Source organism: Botryllus schlosseri, chromosome 2, assembly GCF_051294905.1.
Source record: "Botryllus schlosseri isolate E-star chromosome 2, Bs_hap1, whole genome shotgun sequence".
NCBI classification, from domain to species: Eukaryota; Metazoa; Chordata; class Ascidiacea; order Stolidobranchia; family Styelidae; genus Botryllus; species Botryllus schlosseri.
Window position 1 is genome coordinate 35,229,976 of NC_137237.1, and position 17,625 is coordinate 35,247,600.

Here is a 17,625-nt window from a genome sequence, read left to right on the forward strand (position 1 = left end):
GCAATTGGTGACTGACCGATCAATACGATGACACTTTCTAAGGTGCAGCCTAGCATTTCTGAACTGCTATCTGGAAGGGAACAACTGAAGTGACACCGATTTTCAATATATATCCATTATAATGTTTTCGTTTTATGTGGAAATTATATTTTATTGGTTTTGTTCCTTAACACAGTTCTTTTTGAGATGTGCAGTTGGATGTGTATATATCGTAAATTTTTGTTGGTATGGCTAATCGAAAATTTGGGTTTCTTGGACATTGGTGTAGCTAGGGGGGTCGAAAGGGGCGATGCCACCGCCCAAATGTTAGTAAAATTTTTGTAAAATCGATAAATATTACAGTATTTTGGGGCAGATGAATGCAACCTAAAACTTTTCTTCGTCCGTACATGTCGTGCTTTTATTATCGATATCCCGAAAAAATATTTCTTCTGCAAATACCCAGTACCCATAATTGAATTTAGCTGAATTTTCATTTATGAGAATACAACAGTATACCAGTAGATACACTAGAGTAGCCCGAGGTCGTTGAATTGATTGAGTCTAGGAGTGTCAGCTCAATAGGAGGGTTGGGGACTGTTAGTCCCGGCAATTTCCATTCCGGGACACGCGACGACATATAAAGTAGGCTACACGCGACCCCTCAAAGTGCGCTCCCAAAATGATTGACGGTCATTAAACCGACGCATGTATTCCAAAGCCTTTGATATAGATTTTCGGGTGCTTAAGTAGCTGGCGCCTCATGATCCCGTCTCTGCAATCAATCCCCTCCGACATAAATGCGACTGGCACAGGATAATATCGCCACTTCCCGTTAAAAAGTGCTAATTTGTAATCGCACGAGTCTGATCAAAAGAGATTTTTTTAAATTTGGCTGGTATGTACCAGCGATTCCAATCTTGAAAGTAGCGGCAATGTTTACCAGAGTTTACTAACTAACCGTGCTTTAACGAAGTATTTAATAAGAATGGACACCACTTGCTCATATACAAGAACCAATACCATTGATCATATTCTTTCATTTATTTAAAACAATTTTACGATCCGCGCGACTAGGCCCGAAATTCACACTGATAGTTCATCACTTAATGTCAGTGATTTGGGCTCGTCCGTGAAACGATCGCGTAATATAAGTTATAGTTGGCAACTGGAAGCTTCCGTAGCAGCGGTTCACAACCGAGAGTCCACGAAGCATTTTCAAGGGGTCTGGAAATGTCCAAATTAGCAAAATGATTGATAACCTAATTTGTATTTTTTTCAATAAAGAAATCACAAGGCAGTTTCTCTTCATAACAGCTAAAACTTCAGGACTCACATAGACAGAATGGCTGTCTGAGATGAAATATTTTACTGTGCAAATTCATTTTAATTGCCAATAGCCTACTGATACAAACATCTTGCTGTTTAGAGATGTTTTGTTGTGGTTCTGGAAGAATTTGTTTCCAAAAATCAATTTTCTTTTATGATATAAATAACCACAAGAAGAGCTACTAGATATAAATAACTAGGCTGGAAGTTACATGCTCATAAAAAATTGTTTCTCATTATTGGTGTCATATGTGTTGTGAGCTACCCAAAGGTGTCGTCGGAAGCGTTACACATAATTATTATATTGGCCATGACCTATCATTGTGGAAATGGATTTTCAGCACTCATTAAGATCAAATCGGCGGCGCGGATTATTTCCAAGATACCATCACGCATTACAAGATATTCAGCTACCAAATCCGCTTTGAAATAACATAAGTCTTACCAATTTAAGCATAAATAGTATGATGTTTTTTTTTCCAGAAAAGTCATTTTGTTGCTATTTATCACTAGCCTACAGTAAATATTTGCACAAGACAGACGACGGTTGCACGGTAATTGAACTAAATTTAAATTAAAACTTGAGGGGTACGTGAGGACCCGTGACAGTTCAAAGAGGCCGGGTCTGCGAAGACAAAAAGGTTGAGAACCACTGTTCTGTAGGGTATGTGTGTGTGTGTGTGTGTGCGCGTCTAAGAACAGTATGTATAAAGGGTAGTGATGAAATTGCCCATGGAAGGATGCACGGTTCTGCGAGGTGTCCCATGGGGGAGCTCCCCCAAACTCATAAAAATTTGCGACAATTACGTCATCGAATTTTTGGCCCCGAATATTTTTTTACACGGCTTTTAACAGTAAATTCATATTTATTGACTCGAAGAACTTTTCGCGTGCCTCTTATCAAGAGCAACCGGCACGATAAAGGATACAGAACAGAGATGGATTCAAAACCAAATGGCGAATTGTGACGCAATAATGAAAATTTATAAATAACATGAATGGATTTTCAACCATAGCAACAATGCGGTGTATATAGCAACAAGCAACTTCAAGAAGTACTGCCCGTGAGGAATAACATACAAATACAATGAGACAATGCAGCAACACAGAATAAAAATTGTACAGAAATACGGACGAATAGCTAAGCAACAACAACTAGTGTGAGATTTTAAGATTATACAAAAATTCTTTCTGTCGACAAAGGACCGGGTTGTTGAGTTTGATGAAAGTGGATTCCAAAGCTGTTAAATGAAATATGGTTCTACCCTTGGATAAAACTGAAAACATGTCGTCTGAATAGTTTGAGGCGCAAGACGGGTTGTCGATCAAATGCTGGCCAATTGAAGAACTGCATGCCAACACTTGGCTGTACGATTGGGATTTTGATGCGTGTTTCTGTTTACATTGCTGAGTGATATTTTCAGAATCAGGAGACTGCGATGCCGATCTTATCCCCTTAGGAACATGCTGTTTGATACGCTCTAGCAAGCGTTGGGATGTGCGTCCCACATACCGACTGTCACAGTGGCATTTGTATTCATATATGACCATACTTTGATGAAAAGCAGGCAGCACATCCTTTCGCGTGTTGGGCAAAATTTGTTTCGTTGTATATACAATCCTCGCATTAAAAGTGTTGTAACATGATTCGACGCATGATCTGATTGATTTGGTGAATCTATTGGAAACAGAGCCAAGCCAAGGAAGGTGTATGTACATTGTACACCGGGCATGTGTTAGGGCCGAAAACTGTAGGTTGTCTGAATTTACGCATTTTCTCCGCAATGGCAGAGTCAGTGATGCTATCGGGATATCCATTTTTGGACAAAATGGATCTAATCCAATTTAATTCTGCGGACAATTTGTCTTTACAGCAAATCATAAGTGCTCGATGCACAAGGGTAGAGATCAAATTTAATTTACGCTTTTTCGGACAAAAGGAGTTCCACCTAACATAATGACCGGTGAATGTTGGCTTCCGATAAACTGATGTGGTGAATTGATGACCCGTTTTTTCTACCAAAACATCAAGAAACGGTAGGGAACTATTTTGTTCTTTATCTACTGTGAATTTGAGGGATTGATGCATTGAATTTAACGTATCGAAAAAGGCATCACACTGTCGCTCACTTTGAAAAACCACAAACGTATCATCAACGTATTGATAATACATAAGAGGTTTATCAGAGTCCGAAAATAACTTATTCTCATGGAACCCGACAAAAATATTCGCGAGGGTGGGTCCCAATGGTGAACCCATGGCCATGCTGTCAGATTGCTTATACATCATGTCGTTGAAACAGAATTCAACCGACGACGTTGATATTTCAAGCAACTCCAAGAATATTTCCCGCGGAATTGAAGGAGGTTCAAGCTCACCATTGTAAAGAGTGTCAGCGCAAATATTGAAAGTTTCAGTCAATGGCACATGGTAAATAAACTAACAATATCGAATGAGCTCATATATACATCATTGGGATCAAGACCGAAATTACGAATTTTCTCAACGAATGTGAATGAGTCACTCAAGCAATTATTTGAATGAACAGACCGGACGGGTTCGATTATTGCGTTGAGCCATTTTGCTAAACTAGGTTGTGCCGAACCAGACATAGAAAGAATTGGACGCAGTGGCGTATTAGCTTTGTGTATTTTCGGCAGGCCATACATACGCGGTCTTTGTGATCCACACGGTCTGATGAATTCATAGACTTCTTTAGGGATAACCTTCTGATTCTTCAGAGCTAGTAGACGACGCTGTAGTTACCCTCATTCTTTTTCGTATTATCATTCGAACTCGATGGTCCGAGGAAATGAACTTGGAGGAATCTTGAAGAATGCTCTCCATCTTTTGGCAATAGTCGGCTTTGTTGAGAATGACTACTCCGTTACCTTTGTCCGGTTTTGTTATATAAATATTCTTGTTGGATCGAAGTGATTTAATAGCTTGCCAACATTCCTTGGTCATTAAAAAATCACCAACGTCAATACGTCAACGTCAACGTCAACGTCGATACGTTAAATTGGATGCATCAATCCCTCAAATTCACAGTAGATAAAGAACAAAATAATTCCCTACCGTTTCTTGATGTTTTGGTAGAAAAAACGGGTCATCAATTCCAGGGCCGTAACTGCCGCACCCCAAACCCCCCAATTGGGGGGGCCCGAGCTCGAAGGGGGCCCAAAATTATTTCGTGAATTAGCATAAATTATAGAGTATTTTTTGAAAATTTAAGCAACTTTATTAAAAATTTTTCGCGCTGCGCGCGATTTCAAGTTGCCAAGTATCTTGAATATTGGGTACCCTTCCCACAAGAAAAAATACGCAAGATTTATAGAAATGGGCATATCAGCGTCGGCCATTACCTCGCCACGACGCACCAAGACGTGTAAAGTTTTAGGCCATGTTACATGCGACTGCAAGAAGTGTGCCAGAACGATCGGCAGCGAGAAAACCTTGGCCGAAAAGGACTGCCCTTATGCTGACCGAAAACTTCGTTATATATACAAAATACATGTGGGTTTAATAGTCCATAGGTGCCTAAATGACTGGCACCTAAATGTTCGTGTCTGGACAATCTGAACCTCACAAGACAAATACCACCCCGCAGGGAAAAAATATATGCCAGTGAAGAAATACCAATTTGAAATCGTGAGATCTTTTAGTTTAGTACGTTTCGACGATTGTATATTTTTGATATAGCAGACAGGAGGTCACGAAATAACATCATGTAACGAAGTCATACCAACGGTTCCACCTGCCCGAAGATGTTTAATTATTATTTACGGGCTCTACATTTTCCAAGACAACACCTGACTCAGCTTTACCGGTAAATCTGATCACGTGAGCAACTGAGTGTAGAGGACAAGAAATTGATAGCAATATATATGCAATTCCCGATCTTATTGACCGATTTTATCTTGAATTATCGAAAATTTTCGCGCTTCGCGCTGGCTTACTACGCAATACATCTATACTTTCGTGGCAAAGTGAGCAACGTGGTGGCGGCTTGGAGGGTCGGTTTGTCACCCTATGGGAGCCAAAGACTCCAGTTTTTGGGGGGCCTGACGAAGTGCTGTTTCGTTCCTGCCAACGGGTATACATTACATCCGGAGATGTTTATTTATTATTGAGGGGTCCTACCCTTTCAAACACACCTCACTCTGCTCTACCGGTAAATCTGATTACGTGAGCAGAGAAAGGATAAAAATTGATAGCAATATATATGCAATCCCAGATCATATGGCCCGATTCAGTCATGAATTGTAGAAATTTTTCGCGCTTCGCGCGTTTAGGCGATAACAACTGTCTCACCAAACGGACACCCAATATAGATGATAAGCAGCGGTAAACAACGTAGAGCCTGAGGGGGGTCTGGGGGGCGAAGCCCCCCAGAAGTTGAGTTTATCACCCTATGGGGGGCCCAGGACCAACGTTTGGGGGGGGCCTGACGAAGTGCTGTTACGGCCCTGATCAATTCACCACATCAGTTTATCGGAAGCCAACATTCACCGGTCATTATGTTAGGTGGAACTCCTTTTGTCCGAAAAAGCGTAAATTAAATTTGATCTCTACCCTTGTGCATCGAGCACTTATGATTTGCTGTAAAGACAAATTGTCCGCAGAATTAAATTGGATTAGATCCATTTTGTCCAAAAATGGATATCCCGATAGCATCACTGACTCTGCCATTGCGGAGAAAATGCGCAAATTCAGACAACCTACAGTTTTCGGCCCTAACAAATGCCCGGTGTACAATGTACATACACCTTCCTTGGCTTGGCTCTGTTTCCAATAGATTCACCAAATCAATCAGATCATCATGCGTCGAATCATGTTACAACACTTTTAATGCGAGGATTGTATATACAACGAAACAAATTTTGCCCAACACGCGAAAAGATGTGCTGCCTGCTTTTCATCAAAGTATGGTCATTGGTCATATATGAATACAAATGCCACTGTGACAGTCGGTACGTGGGACGCACATCCCAACGCTTGCTAGAGCGTATCAAACAGCATGTTCCTAAGAGGATAAGATCGGCATCGCAGTCTCCTGATTCTGAAAATATCACTCAGCAATGTAAACAGAAACACGCATCAAAATCCCAATCGTACAGCCGAGTGTTGGCATGCAGTTCTTCAATTGGCCAGCATTTGATCGACAACCCGTCTTGCGCCTCAAACTATTCAGACGACATGTTTTCAGTTTTATCCAAGGGTAGAACCATATTTCATTTAACAGCTTTGGAATCCACTTTCATCAAACTCAACAACCCGGTCCTTTGTCGACAGAAAGAATTTTTGTATAATCTTAAAATCTCACACTAGTTGTTGTTGCTTAGCTATTCGTCCGTATTTCTGTACAATTTTTATTCTGTGTTGCTGCACTGTCCCATTGTATTTGTATGTTATTCCTCACGGGCAGTACTTCTTGAAGTTGCTTGTTGCTATATACGCCGCATTGTTGCTATGATTGAAAATCCATTCATGTTATTTATAAATTTTCATTATTGCGTCACAATTCGCCATTTGGTTTTGAATCCATCTCTGTTCTGTATCCTTTATCGTGCCGGTTGCTCTTGATAAGAGGCACGCGAAAAGTTCTTCGAGTCAATAAATATGAATTTACTGTTTAAAGCCGTGTTCAAGTTTTGTACCGCCAATCAGCTATTCGAATATTTTTTTCTGGCTACGCACTTGTTTGTGGATACTTCTTGGTTAGCGTAACTCAGGGGTGGCCAACCTTTTTGGCCAAAGGGCCACATTCGATTGCTGAACTATTGCGCGGGCCACTAGCCGCGCAAGGCGCGAAATTTTTTCGTAGTTCATAGGTTAATAATATTGTCATTTGACTATATTGCGGGCCTTCTGTATATCGCAAGGCGCAGTTTGCAAGGACTGGACTATTCGGCGCCTGGACACATCGATATCGAAAGCTTCGACCAACTCGCGGCAATCATTTTGTGCCTGGGTTTCATCGTCGACGGTATTTCTGCGAGCGCAAACGCAAGGTTGCATATGCTTATATGTTGAACGACACTTTGTCTCGTAATCGCGAATATAGTTAGACTCAATCTGATACATTAGGCGTTCTTTCATTATCACAACGGGGTAACAATATTTAATGCAAGAAATCGAGTGACAACATGATGCGCGAAACGTGAAGAAAACTTTTACTTTTATTAAATCTATCGCAAATGATTCTGCTTTATTGTAGTGTACGAAGATCTACTGGCTGAACTGATATTTTGGTCATCACATCTCAAATGTTGCGGTCAGACTAATCAAGTTTTTGGTTGGCCTTGCAAGTTCGCAATCTGTGCAATTCATTTGTATTATATTACTAATTTCGTAAATTACCTCGCGAGCCACTCAAAACCTTCTCGCGGGCCAAATATGGCCCGCGGGCCACGGGTTGGCCGGCCCTGGCGTAACTGTTCCGGCCGTAAGTAGCGGTGAAGAACCATTGCCTCGCATCTGGTTAAAATATACAATTGAGTTTTCTCTGAGCTCCTGTGATAAAACAATTTGGTAAAGTCACATCCTCAGGGATGACATCTTACTACCTGCACCAAGCGTACGTGACTAGTATTGTGACGTCATCACATTCGAGAACGTCAACGATGTTGCAATTGTAGGTTACTATACTGCAGAGTCGTGCTGTGAGGTTCATGGCTGGTGAGGAACTGACTCCCCTTAACATCAAACTTAAACAGAGGTGGTCAGTAACGAAGTACTTCTACTTTTGGGAAGTACTCAAGTAATTTTCCTATACTTCTGGTACTTACTCAAGTAGATCCGATTTTCTCTACTTCTTCTTCGTATTTTTTTGTGATCTACTTACTTACTTTTCGCTATTTTCAGTTTGTCAAGTAGAAGTAGTTCAATCCATCAATACGAAAGATAACCTGAGGAATTTCGGGGCTGTTTTCACGGAGTACCAGCATTTAATATTCATAAAAGTCAAGTAAAGCCCAGAAATTTTGTTGCTTTCAGGGCACAGCAGTTGTGGATTCACAAATATGTTTTTACGAAAGTATCAGTGAATATAATTCAGGAACCGGATTGCTTGGTTCCGCTCACGCCGTAGTGTTACCCATATCAAATATTTCATCACAATAAATATGGCCCACCATAACGTTTGAAACTGCCGTTTCGCAATCTAGCAACCTACCTATCATATCGTAATCTAGCTGCCCATTAGGTGTGATGCTAATCTGGGAAATCCAGCTTTTTTTAAAATTACACCTGTTTTAGAAGATCACCTTTGAAGCTTTATGGACAAAAGCCATTAAATATATTTTCCGCTTTTTAGAAGTCGTATTTGTATTTCACTTTGAATTGCGAGTATCATACTTTACGTTCTAATTACTTTCAGTTCTTTTGTCTGCAGAACATACACGGTGAAGCATAAAAGCAAGTGTAGTAATGCCTCGATCTATTTTCCGAAAATAAAGCTACACTAAATATAACTTTTATGATCAACAACATTTGTTATTAACGTATACTATTCGCGCTAAGTGATGGAACCGTATCCGATACGACTTCTACGCATTGCTCTTCGCCTAAACTTGGGGCCTTATCATATGGGGTAGGGCGCCATGCCATGATATTTTTAAAACGGGGTCTTCTACTAAACAAAGGGTTAGTATTGTATTTTCATATCAATACTATATTTTGACTCCCATGATGCGAAAGAACGCTTATTTTGTTGAAAATTGATACCTTCAGGGATGCATCAAAACGAATTAAGCTCTCTGCACCTTCCGTATAGCTCAATTCGCAGCTTTTGACAGTCCATGCGAACGAATTAGGACTGTTTTCAAAACTACTTACTTACTTGTGTATATTTAAAGTTAGTCAATTCTTCTTTTACTTCAAGTAGTTTTAGGGGGCTTATTGACGAAATACTTCTACTCGTACTTGAGTAGCTTTCTTGACTACTTTGACCACCTCTGAACTTAAATCGTCGAAGACAGTAGATGAAATGAATTGTTGGGGCGAGGGGGGTCAGTGCCTCACCAGCAATGATCCTCACCGCACGTCAGTGCCTTGCACTATCGCGTGCCAGTTTATTGTAATTTCTGATGTCGTTGTTCATTTATAGGAGATCATGGTTAAAAAAAATTCTCTACTTCAATCAAGGACATATTTTTTAACGTCTTTGGTTAAAATTGATTTTTACTTCAAATGCAATCATAATACTTTCGCACTTCCATCGTTCTCTTTGTACATGCGTTTGAAGTAGTCCACGTAACTTGTGGCTAATATGTGTCACCGCATAATTAGTCAATCCGTTGTTTGATTGATCGTTTGGTTAGTTAGAAATCTCAATGCTGCATAACAACGATCACTTTCGTATAGCGTAGGTGACGACGCAACTTTGACCTTGACGGCCCAAGCCAAAATACGCATGATTATATGTCCCATGCGCCAATGACCAAGTTTGTTGTTCTTTTTAATAATATTGTAGTGTGATATTGATATTGTGTTGAGTCATTTTACTGTACTTCATGCAGAAGTATTTTTATATGGATCCGGATCTGTCGCTTCATTGCATGGTATCTCTTATTGCGGTCTTAAAACACCGCATATTAAGTGGGATAGGATGGCGAAAAGAAGCCCCAACTAACCTTCAAGCATTGCAAGAGATTGCGTGAAATATTATAATAATATTATGTCAATGAATCGTTTCGATTACAGTAGTGATTGAGTATCTGGGTTATCCTTGATTGTACGGTATCCTAGCTGACTTGCGTGGCTCAACTTCAATCAAAGCCTTGGTATATACACCGAGAACGCGGAACATGTGGCGAGAATAAGCAACCAAAAGTTGTGAATACTTGGATAGGAATTCTGGAGTAGAACTCGGTCGGCTCAGTATGCCGCCAACTCATTGGTTGTGCATTTATGCAACCATGGAGCGGGCAATGGCACTAATCGCTACCGTTGACAATTTTTTGAATTGCTAATAGCATTCATTCCGTTATCAAAATCGCTAGATAACCATACCATAACTATTACCGTAACGACATATACAGTTATTTCGTGGTATTTGCTTGGTGTACTGTTTTTAGACTTGCTGTTTGCCACGTCTAAATGGCGTAATCGAGTCGATGCTTTTCCATAATTATGTCATTATCCATCACACGTCTGGTCGTTTATGATCCACTAAAAACAGGCAATTCCGTTGCCGTGTGATATCAGCTATTGAATAATATTGTATTATGTAACAAAATAATGGCAGTTTATTCACCATCGATGTGGCATACTAATAGCGAATACCTTTACAGTGAGGGTCGTATAGTGTGTCGATATTTGAGAGCGTATATGCAATATCATATTGAAATTACAGAAAAAGGAATTATAGGCCAATCGAATGCAATTGTTATGATGCAACTGCACCAACGTGGAATACTCATATTCTATTTGACATGCGAATTTGCATGGATTGTTATATGTAATATGGTCATGGAAAATCTAGTATGTTCCATCTGAGAATGTTGGAACTCGGACATTCTACAGTCGAAACCACATGCCATACAGTAATCGCAACGTTCTTAGTACATTATTGAACGCTTAGTACTATTAATATTTAGTACCAAATCAACACCAAACTTAGATTTCATCTGTACAGACGTTCTGCATTCGTGTAACAATCGCAATATCGATCATTATCGGGTCGATTATGTTCTTCTTGAGGAGTATTAATGCGCTGTTCGGGTACGAGTGTCATGTCAGTTTACTGCGCACGAACAAGGTGAGGAGCAGATGTCTGGACTGGTGAGACATAAATGGAAGTAGGATGTTAAATAAGGTTTTTCAGTCAACATTGAAGAGCTTGAAATCAAGCATCTATGCAAGAATGTAGCTTTGAGAGCTGAGATGAATATGGTATTTGTCCGTTTCATTGAAATAGAGCCCTGAAGGAATATTTGTTCATTGTAACGCCGTTACAATGTCACTGCTCGCTGTACATGAGTAGAGCGCATCATCTGTTTGAGGAACAATGTCACCATGCTGCGTTAATAGCGACGTATTGTCTACTTCTCGGACTTGATTTGAAGACCGTTTGTGCTCCAATTCTACCTGATGCAGTCCCGACTTGCCTACATCTAGATTTGAGTAAGTTAATCATTAGAGACATTTTATTTTCCACTACCTTATTAAATATCCTATCCTCAAGAAACATCGGAAAATTCTAAGGATGTAAAACGTTAATTTTTATGAAATCCACGACGGCATTTCTCAGAATCGAGTAATATTGTGAATTGTGGAATTTGTATATATTTGAAAAACTTTAAGCCATATTCACAAATACTACAGCATACGCAAAGACTTGTAATATCAAAATAGCAGACATTTTACCATAAAGCTCACCTGGTTCAGTATGGTCGTAGAATGCGCGCAGCCTTCAAGACAAAATGTGACCACGTCAAACTGAATCAATACTAGCTTATCCTCGAGAACACTTGATCTCGAATGTCATTAATAATTTTCCGTCAGTCGCAGATATGCATCTTGTAATTTCGAGTGTAACCCCCTGCGATTAACAGTCAAATACTGGTGTCTTTTCAACCTGATTCACTACTCGAATCTACTTACTTGACCACCTTTCATACTATTCATTTTGTAAACCCACAAATTAGAAATAGGTATTGTCAATTGATATTCAGAATAAATTACCGGTAATACTTTTAATTCTAACTAAATAGCATTGCTAACTACTTTGAACACCTCTGTCCTAAACCTAATCCTAACCAAAACCCATACCCTCGGCTATTATGAATATTAATATTAATTGTGAAAGTGAGACAATGTGACGCTTATCCCCTTATCGTCAGCTATAAATGTAACAATTTACAACAACGAAATCACGTGCAAACGGACACGAGGTTGAACGAGCGGACGTGAGCGAAGCGATGAATCGCTCGTTGTCCACCGACGTCTCATGAGAAGAAACTATCTGTGTTGATCTGAAACAGTGTTTCCCAAAAAGTCAATAACAGCCACTGATCCATGAAAATAGATAATGAAACTACAGACGGATGCCAAACACGTTGCTGCATGTTTGGTAGTCCGAATTGCACTAGCAATTTTGGTCGGTTCATAAACAGGTGAGGCAATCTTGAAGCTGGCGACTGAATGGCAAAATTTATTAAATTCTGTCCAACACAAAAGCTATACAGTCGCTCTGAAACCTGATTATATAAGTTATAAGGTGTCTAGGGCACGGAGACCCCGAATTCACCCCTGAACCCGGAAATTGGCATTGTGTTGAACAATCGAAACGCCAAGCAGAGATTATGACTCTATTGAGAGTCTCTGTGAAACGGCGTTAAAAGTTCGGTGTCTTGTGACGTTCGAATTGTTAATGAAAATGCTAATTTATGGAGTTTGATTTTCAAGGAGTCTCAGTGCCTCGATCGGATTAAAATTCATATTTTCGGAAGTAAATATTATCGTTTGAGCACGATTTCATCAAAATTTAGACTCTGGTCGCCAGCTATAATATTACCATATCTATTGCGAAGCGACCAGAAACTTGTTTTGCACCTATCCGTAGGTTCATTATCGATAGTTTTACGTGACCGTGGTTCTGGCGCCGACTGCTGATCCAGTGTATCGGCTAAATTTGTTAGTTAAACGGCGACGGTGCTGAGCCTGCCGTTGAACCATTTCCATTATAGCCAGTGAGCTTCCAGCCCCAGCAACGTTAGGTTTCGGTTATTGGCGAGGCTGTACTTCCTAAACTGCTTGCTTTGGTAGTTATCAGGCGTATCTTATTCGATTTTTAGTAAAATTATTTTTGTCATTCATGGAAACAGAAATTGAATACAAGCACGAATTATGTCGACCAGATGCGATCACAAAAATACAATTGCGCGATTGTCAGAAATTCGTATTTGGATTCGTGAAAGGAACTTGTGACCAGTATAGCATGGAATAAGGCCAAAAACGAAAACATTTTAGTGTGTGCCCCCTGACAATAAGGAACCCCAATCTGATTACAATGTAATACGGTTATAACACTGGACAACAAACAAATTTCACCATGCTGGACAACAAACAAATTTCACCATGCTAAGTGAAAACGATTTTAGCGTAAATCGGGGGCGCTTGTCTCGAAAATGGCATTGGTTTTTGAAGATTGGCTCTCTTTTTCAAGATATCACCGAATTTGGACATTTTTTAAAATTTTATTTAAACTAGGTTACATTTTATCCTAACAGACTATAATAAATGTTTTAGTAGGTCCGTCTGTACTGAACCACGAGAATGTGAGAAATGTAAAACACAATTAGATCGGCGGAACGAAACTGTGCTGCATAAATCTATTATTTTCCGCATAGCGAACACAAAAATACCCCATTTATCAGTATTTTCATAGGATTCTCCTACTATATTGTCATTTGTGGCTATTGTCGAAATAAACAAACAAGCAATAATTTTGTTTACCAATGAGCATTCATATCTTCTGGTAGAAATAAATCAATATCGGGATGTGCATAATTTATGTTCTTAGATGCAACTCATGTTATTAACTCAATCTAGCTTGAAGTCATCTGCAAGAAATTCCTCCTGTACGATTTAGATTGGGACAGATTCGCAATAGGCAGCCGGCCGTAATCAGTCATAATGTGAGTATCCCATCTATCGTGATATTTCTCTTCCATTTATTTGATTTATAGGAGAAATCTTCCACTCGTTCCCAACTCATATTTCCCGTTTGTATTAGGAAGCGATTCCAAGTATAGGTATTTCTATGCGGGCGGCGCATCATTTTCTCCGCTGCTCGCATCTGTACTGTGGGGCTCAGATTGCAAAGGGCACTACGACAATATTAAAATCGTAAAATGAGGTCTCGTTGAATCGCGCCTAGAGCGAATAAAATTTCGAAAATGATTAAAATATATCAAAAATTTAGGAGGCAATTCGTAAATTGAAATTTTCTTGTCGACTGCCGCCAACGCATACCAATTGAATTAATTGTCCATGTCCACGGCCGCAAAAACGTTCTTCTTCGGCCACAGGTTGGCCACCCCTGTACTAGAGAGTAACATTTTGAGGGTTTTGTTCGTAATTAAATATGTTTAACATGGTATTCATGTAATTTTACGGTAGTGTCTGCTCTTACGGTAGAGTGCTGAGTCGAGGTAAAATTGATTTGCCCAGATAAACATATATAGGCTAATTTCGCGCCGAAGGCCGTGGATTAACCAACCACGCCAACTCGAATGCTATTCTTCTCTTCGACATGATCCAAAGATGAAGCGTTTTGTAGTAGAACCAAGCATCTTGTCTAGCTATCTTGCTCATTTCCCACTGTTACCAGACGTATTGCCTGTTACGAGTACAATGCGCCGCACGAAAACACCTGACAACGCATCGATACCTGACTATCCACAAAATTAGTGAATCGAAAACGAATGATCGCACGAATTGCGCGGTTTTGCAAGTTGCTCGTATGTCGTCAGCAAGGTATAAAATCCTAATGTACCTCGCGGACCGGCAGAAAAGTCGTCGCGGACCGGCGGTTGAGAACCACTGCACTAGAACACACTTTACTACGTGCCATTGCTGTGTACAGCATTAAAATTCTGATTCGGTGTTTTAGCAGTAGCACTGTACTCGTTAACATTAAGCCATACAGCTCAATTCAATTTTTAAATGTGCGATTATTATTCAACTGTAACTGTAGTGAGAGCAATATGGGTGGATATAACGACGTGATCAATAGAAATTCGATTTGTACCAAATGGCCAATGGTTTGACGTTTGATATTGGTGCACTCGTTGCGAGTCTATCCGGTGTCGATCAAGTTTATCTGAATATAATATTTTCCGAATGAAACAAATCGAATAATCGAATTAAACACTGTGCCATGCACATTGCGCCATGCCCATAACGAATTAAACTATGCAGTATGCACATTGCACATTTACAAGTCACAGTGCGCGATAATCCGGGAATACTAGAGTATCAAGCAGACAGTAAGAATGAGTTAACGAAACAGATGACTACAAATTGGAAATCGCGCATCAAATCAGTAATTTGTCTCCAACAGAAAATACCATGGGGTTTTGGGCTACTCTTCTGCCATCCCCTGTTTACGCTCGAAAATCCTTACTGGAGTGAATGACGATGATGCGCAGTAATGAATTCCAATTAGCATGCATAATTGCATACTCAATAACACTGTCCAATTTCGCGGCCCGATTAAAGAACTATCACGAAAGAACGAGTATTTGCTCAACCGATTCATAGCAACGATAAGATGGAATTTCTCGCTCGTGCTCGTCATATCGACTTGTGCAACGAAATGACGTTTTTATCCTCTCTCCCATTTCGCGTAATACAGGGTGATCATTATTTTCGAACCGTATACAATTGGCCAACAAGGTTGTGCTGATGATGATATTGCGAGTATGCCGAATACCCACAATATTCACAGGCATATTTCGCATAACGAGGTTCGGCACTCATGTGTGAAAATTGAACTTTGAACATATGACTGCTCTGCTGTTTAATCTCCAGGAACATGGTTAGTCGGAAAAGGTAGCGCCAAAGAGGAAAAGATTCTTAATTTCGCGAAGGCCTGCTATTGAATTATGTGAACTCAGCAGATATGGTTGTTGCATATATAATAGCACCTTATGAAATACGTCGGAGCCGGAGTTGCCCCTCAAATAACTGGTTACAGCTCCGGCTCCGGCTCCGGTCTCTGGCTCCGGCTCCAAAGCCATGGCCATGACTCCTTGTTTCTGTTCCAAACTTACATCTCATTCATGTAAAAATATCAATCATCATGTTGGCTCTTTGGCAAGCCAAACACTACGGGGATTACAAATTTCATCATTTAGACTTTACCTTGAGTCCATAAGCGCGAAGTTTCAGCCTAATGCTGGCGGAACGTTTGCGGTGCCCAGCGTCTATTTTGATCTCTCAACGTCATGCCAAAGTACTCCTTGTAAGTGCACTTGGTGATATTTCACCTATTGAATCGCCTCATGTTCTACGTGTTCTCGTAACATACGTAGCAAAACAAATATCTAGGTAATTACGACATTTTCTTTCTAGTTATCATTCAATTTTTAAGATACTTATTAAAACAGCCATGAATTGAAAATTGCTGAAAATGATAGCAAGGAACAGTATCTAATATTAAAAAGCGTAGGAAAGCGTGTTACATTTGAGCCCATTAATCATCGGTGATGAGATAAGTGTCATTTGACTCTTTCTGTAGCTTAAATGAGGGGAGGTCGTGTTAATTGACGTAATCTGTCGTAAAAAGAGTCTCTAAATGATAATTTTCAGGAATAAACTAACTATTGCTTTATCAGTGCACCACAATGCACAAGTTAGTACTACACGGAAGAGGATATAAACTAATCTAAGCCCATATTCACCTCCTCAAGCGCGAGTTAACCTATATTACTCACAAACATACTACCTTTCATGGCATATGTGGGAAGACGCAATATCTGAAAAATAAAGCCAATTCGGCAAAAGTAATGCCATTTTTGGACACAGCGCCCCTGATACACCCCTAATCGACTTCACATATAATTATTTAAAATATATATATATATATATTTGTTGCCCTGAGTAATCAATCACACCGTACCGCGTAGGTTAATGAAAGCTTAGCGGCTCGATATTGCCCATTAGCCGAACGAAGATTTGATTTATACGAAGTGCAGCGTTGGTATAGCAATGACCATGTGGATCTATATCGAGTCGATTATGCGCTGATTATAGGTTACTGATATACCGTATACGGGGATGAGTCTCGTGACGCGACGCAGACGTGAGATAGATTAGGACTTGCTCAGGCTTTTAAGTTGGATGGCGTTGGGAAGTCTTACGAGCAAGCGCGCGAATGTAACTTTCAGCGATGGGACTGCTTCGAATAATACCCGTTTCACGGAAATTATAGGTGAACAGATCACCACGTTAGTATGGTGTTCAGGAGGGTTTAGAAAAAGTCATTTCAAGGCAAATTTTATGCAGCCGGTAGCGTATGAGCAATGATGTGTAGTTGACGAGGCAATTTAATGCATTGTCTATTTCTATTAATAGATCTTGATTTCGGAGTATCAAAGTGAAGGTTCGAAACGTATTTATTTCTGGACGATGGTGGAGTAACATTTCCATTTTCGTTGAGAGCAGCTGGAACGTCCTGAAAATATGCACAGGAACAATGTATAGTTCAAATTGACCACTGAGTCACGCCACCGGTTGCAAAATTAGGTCAGAGCACAATTATGAGCGCAGCTGTTTTCTATTCGGTGATGTATCGTCTTGGCTGT